Source organism: Pholcus phalangioides, unplaced genomic scaffold (genome assembly GCF_987345545.1).
Source record: "Pholcus phalangioides strain wild (caught in Gottingen) unplaced genomic scaffold, Ppha-v1.0 ptg000039l_1, whole genome shotgun sequence".
NCBI classification, from domain to species: domain Eukaryota; kingdom Metazoa; phylum Arthropoda; class Arachnida; order Araneae; family Pholcidae; genus Pholcus; species Pholcus phalangioides.
The window spans coordinates 7639354-7645353 of record NW_028301625.1 but is presented as its reverse complement, the minus strand read 5'-3'; positions in this window follow the sequence as shown (position 1 = coordinate 7645353).

The window sequence follows — 6000 nt, the reverse complement described above, 5'->3', positions numbered from 1 at the left end:
GTTACTTTGTCCCAAAAATGTGGGACAAAGTTAGCGGAAAATGCTTGAGCAAACACCGGGAACTAGTAGTGGTAAAATTAATAACAAGTTTACTGAGGAAAATGAGCCATTGGAATAAACTCCGCCAAAAACTATGGAAACCCAATCTCTGAAGAATCCTCCAAAATTATTGAGAGGACTTTTTGTGAATATTGTATAGTCAAGAATTGAAAGTTGTTGTTGAACTTATAAAAGACTGATACAAAGATTATACACTGCTCAAAACAATTAGGGGAGCAAGCAAAAAAGTGAAGAAAACCGTGCGAGACAGCCACGTATTGGTATACAATGGATAGTACACGCGTATCAATGCGCAATACAGAAAAAAGACGTAAAAAATTTTGGAATTAAGCTTTAATTCTTTGAAAATATGGAAAAAACATGAAAAGATGATTTAGGGCAACAATTTGGTTACATGTAAACGATAAAAAAAAGTACTGTTTAGACATGATGCATGAGTTTTAATAGGGCGTGTGGTCTCCTCGAACAGCTAAGACTGCTGCACACCTGTTTGCCATGGATGCGATGAGGTTATCGATCAGACTTTGGGGAATACTGTTCCACTCCTCAAGAAGTGCAATCTGCAAGACTCGGACAGTAACCGGCGACCTTGGTCGCGCAGCAATGCGTCGTCCGAGGATTCAGGTCAGGAGAGCACGCTGGCCATTCCATACGCTGAATTGTTTCAGCTTCAAGCATGTTCTCCACCAGACGAGGTGTATGCGGTCGGGCATTATCATCCTGGAAAACAAAGGAATCTGCAATGGCTCCAGCGTAAGGGATGACATGAGGTCGCAGTATCTCGTCTGCATACCTTCGGGCCGTCAAAGTGCCATTCCGAATGATATGCAGGTTCGTACGTCCGCCTATGCTGATTCCACCCCATACCATCCAACCAGCTCGTCTGTATTGTGACCTTTCACGAACGAATGCGGGGTTATTTCGAGTGCCCCTGTCCCTCCATACCAGAACACGCCGGGTGTCACACTCCAGACTGAATCGGGACTCGTCTGTAAACAGCACTTGGCTCCAATCATGTTGCTCCCAATCTCGATGTTCAGCAGCCCATCTTCTTCGGGCCGCACGGTGGCGTGGGGTCAACGGAATGCAGACCATTGGCCTACGTGCATAGAGCCTTCCCTCATGAAGCCGATTACGTACTGTTTGGCTGGACACCCTTCGTCCTGTTGCCAAGAGCAACCGTCTTTGCAGCTGCGTAGCATTCTCTGTTCTGTTTCGACGGGCTGTTAACCGTATATACCGGTCATCAGTTGCTGTAGTGGCCGACCTTGCCCTGGTCGACGTCTAACATTTCCTGTTTCTTGGAATCGATTCCACAGCCTTGCAACAACACTTCTGGCGACTCCAACAGCGTCCGCGACACTACGTTGTGTTTGCCCGGATTCCAGTCTGCCTATAACACGCCATGCCATGGATTCCGGTAAATCACGTTGTTGAGACATCCTCAAGTCACCTTGTCTGAAAAAACAATACTGCGCAATCGAATTTCACAGTTACGGCAGTAAAACAGACGTTTCTGCAACATCCCGATTTCTGCCCTTATTCTGGTTTTTGACGTCATGAACTTTGATTTGCATATGAAGTTTTCTTCTTCCGTTTCCTGCTAGGCTTTAAATTATGGATGATTCATTTTATGTTACTTATCGGTATACATCTTTGCGTAATTTTGTTAAAACCATGTGCTCCCCTAATTGTTTTGAGCAGTTTACTTAGGTACCGTACCAAATCAAGACTTCTAATATGATACTTTATTTAGTCTTTGATCTTTATTGATTTGTAAACATTTCTTTCTTTTTGACAAAAAGTACCAGTACCAAACTAAGAATAAATAAAGTGTATTTTCGTATTGATGTCTGAGAGTATTTTTTCTTCAAAACCAGTGTGTTCCATTACTTTAAGCATGTTTTATAGTGGTTTAAAATAGGAATATTTGATGTGGGACAAAGTTACCCTAACTAAAGGGCTACTTTGGCCCAAAATAAAAATAAATAAATTTCATAAAAATATTGTAGAAAATGGATTTGTTTTATCACTGTCTTTTAGAGAAATATTTGAACTAGCTAAAGATTACCTTAAACCTCTGTACTTATTATTTGTAATTTTTTAACATAAGATTAAGCAAAAAGTTTTATAAAAGTGGGCCAAAGTAAACCTATATTTACGGTATGGCTTTCAAAACCCGACGGCACATTCTAGACTAGAATAAGAACAAAGCCACGAAGATGCGGAAGAATTATTTTAGGGAAACGTGAAGAAATCTTTTTATCCTTCTCAGCGGCATTTACGAGATGTCTGGCCTAACATCATGCTTTGTACTTCGGCAATTACGAGATATCTCGCCTCCTTAAAATCCTCTTATTTCGACAATGATGAGCAATGGTGTTTTGCAACACTTTGCTTCTTCTAAGAACATGCTACACATTCCCCGTAACCTGAGATCAACTGCCAGTGGGTGGAGTCAGCTTTTTTCACATTTTAAATAAATGGAAGGGGAGATGGTGTTTGAAATATACCATGGGCGGAGATACGGCGGGGTCCCCCCCAGCGTCACAGGTGGAGTCGACTGATCTAATGTATATATGTATATATGAGCTGACATCATCATCATCATCGTGCCCCCCCCCAGCAATAATGACCTTGTCCCCCCCCCCCCCAGACTTCCAAGTCAATCTCCGCCTATGAAATATACCCTTTTTTCCCCTTCCTTTGAGGTGATATATAAGAATATGCGCGTAAAGTATAAATAATATAAAAAGATAGAGTATTTGTATTCCTCGCGCTATTATTCTCGGAATTTGGGGGGGAGCTTTATCACCTGCACAAAATCGGAAAAAATGGTGAGACATTTTACAGAGGGTTTGATTATTTTCAAGGTTATTTATTTATACAATAATGTTGGCCGAGGCCTATACATGAATGCGGATATCGAGGCCTATAGGCTACATACGCGGATGAACATAATGCGGATCAGTGAAATTTATAAAAACCGCGAAAGGTTTGAATATGAAACTGCATTCCATTCACTTTTTATGACCACTGCAGAGCAATGATCAAAAAATCCAAGCCGCTCATCAATGAAATTTCTTAAATCAGTAAGCCTAATCCAAATGTATACAAACTGGTGAAAAAAAACTTCTTGGTGAATCTGATTTCCCCGACTTGAACTTGAGCTGCACATCATCATAAATCACGTCATTCGGTGCCAGTTGGTTTTTCAACTCCGAAGTGCAAATGCCAAGCCGATCTGCCAATCAAAAAGTCTCCCCATAGAGAGCAATCAAGCTTAAAAAACATTCAAAATTTACCGTAGTACGATCTCGTAAAAAGAACTCGCTCTTGAATTCGGAAGCCAGATAGCGCGCAGCACTCCCTGAATACATAACAAACACTGCTCAGAAACAAACTTCACGTTAAATTAGGCTTACCAGATTCGAAAACTGAGAAAGGAGGATGCCTGCGCGTGCACCCTTAGTGACGTCACCTATCCCAATTTCCACAATAGATGGCACCACTATTCCGACCAATAAAACTGGCCACAACGATAATTTTTCCCAACTCTAAAACAGAACTGCTAAATAGAAACAGAAAATCTGGGAATTTCGGCGGCTATTGGTGAATACGTGTGGGAAGAAAAAAACACAAAAGCACTCATTTCAATGAAGAAATATGTTTCAAAGCGGGAGAAAAAATTTCCCCAGAAAAAAGAAAAATAATTCCAGAGACCTGAAAAGGAAGACAAGAAAGTGTAGCATCTCAAAGAAAACCCAGTCCATGCCATTTTACCAGCAAGATCAAAGTTCGCCAATATTATTATTATATTATATTATAATATTATTATGGAAATACCCAGGGCCGCAACTAAGGGGGAGCAGGCGGATCTGGTGCCCCGACGCTGGACCAGAAGGGGTGCTGAATTCACCCTTTAACTGTTCTACTACATGCAAGGGGCGTCAAAATTCCGGCTTGCCCAGGGTGACAAAGCATCTAGTTGCGATCCTGGGAATATCACGTGTCTCTATTGAATATCCGATTTGCGCAACTATTCGACACATCATTGCATTTTGTCATCAATTTTTCATCCCACAAATCTCAAATATCCCCGCTATTTGTAAATTTTAATCGCGTGAGTAGCTTATGAAAAGCAGTATATGTTTTAGGGAAATAGACCTTTTCTGGATATTATGCCGATGTGAACACGGAAAGAAAAGTCATCTGGTCTCTGCCGGGAATTAAACCTAAGTCCTCTAGCAAAAACAAGGCAAATGTGCTTTCTTTTCTTTCAAACCGAGCACAACACAGGTCTATTGCCATGGGCGATTTAAAGGCAAATGTGTTACCATATATACCACTACTACTACTAATAAACCAGACATGCACCTCGTCCATATTCCTCTGTGGAACTTGGAACGAATTGGTACATGTTGAAGTGTGTGCGTACGTATAGTGAACCTTCCGTGAAGTTTGTTTCTCTGTAATGCTTGTTATGTGTAGTGCTGCCATCTGCAATCAATTTTTTTAAACTATGAGTTTTTTCATCAACTCATAGTGATTGAAGTGCAATGAATGAATGATTATACCGTTGTAGGCCTGCAATGAAACTATAGAGATGTGGTGGATATCTTATCTGAGAGAAACTAAGGATAAATTTGATACTGTGCATATATATACTTATATATATATATTAATTGATTTTCTGTCTGTGTGTTCTCTGTACAAATCCACAATTTTACATCGATCGTCGCCAAAGTTTGGATATATACCAAACAGAGCCCGGATTGAACGATTGGTCCTGGGCAAGATATCTGCTTGCCCCCCCTTCCAGTTGCAGTCCTGCCGACTATGGACCACGATCACCATTGGCGTATGCAAAGGGGGGTTTAGAGTTCTAACCCCCAGAGCCAAGATTATAGGGTTATTTTGCAGGAAAGAACGTAACCCATAACCCTCGTGAAAATTCTGTATACGCCTATGGCAATCACAAGTTTCTATGGGAAAACCATATCGCCTAACCAATTTGTCCTCTTAACTGGCCCATAGGGAAGCTCTATTGTATAGCGTAAAATTATATACAAATCACATAATCATATCTCAAAATGTAATAATATTTATTACACACACACAATTATATTTTATTATTTAGTTTAAATATACAGTGAAACCTCGATATAACAATATTCTACGGACCAAAATAAAATATTGTGGTAGAGGGATTAAGGAGGTAACATTTTCCTCACGTGTGATCAAATTTATGCTATTGTTGTCATTTTTTCTATATCGGCATTGTTAATATCATCGTAAAATGTGCTTTTATGTACACTGCTCAAAACAATTACGGGAGCAAGCAAAAAAGTGAAGAAAACCGTGCGAGACAGCCACGTATTGGTATACAATGGATAGTACACGCGTATCAATGCGCAATACAGAAAAAAGACGTAAAAAATTTTGGAATTAAGCTTTAATTCTTTGAAAATATGGAAAAAACATGAAAAGATGATTTAGGGCAACAATTTGGTTACATGTAAACGATAAAAAAAAGTACTGTTTAGACATGATGCATGAGTTTTAATAGGGCGTGTGGTCTCCTCGAACAGCTAAGACTGCTGCACACCTGTTTGCCATGGATGCGATGAGGTTATCGATCAGACTTTGGGGAATACTGTTCCACTCCTCAAGAAGTGCAATCTGCAAGACTCGGACAGTAACCGGCGACCTTGGTCGCGCAGCAATGCGTCGTCCGAGGATTCAGGTCAGGAGAGCACGCTGGCCATTCCATACGCTGAATTGTTTCAGCTTCAAGCATGTTCTCCACCAGACGAGGTGTATGCGGTCGGGCATTATCATCCTGGAAAACAAAGGAATCTGCAATGGCTCCAGCGTAAGGGATGACATGAGGTCGCAGTATCTCGTCTGCATACCTTCGGGCCGTCAAAGTGCCATTCC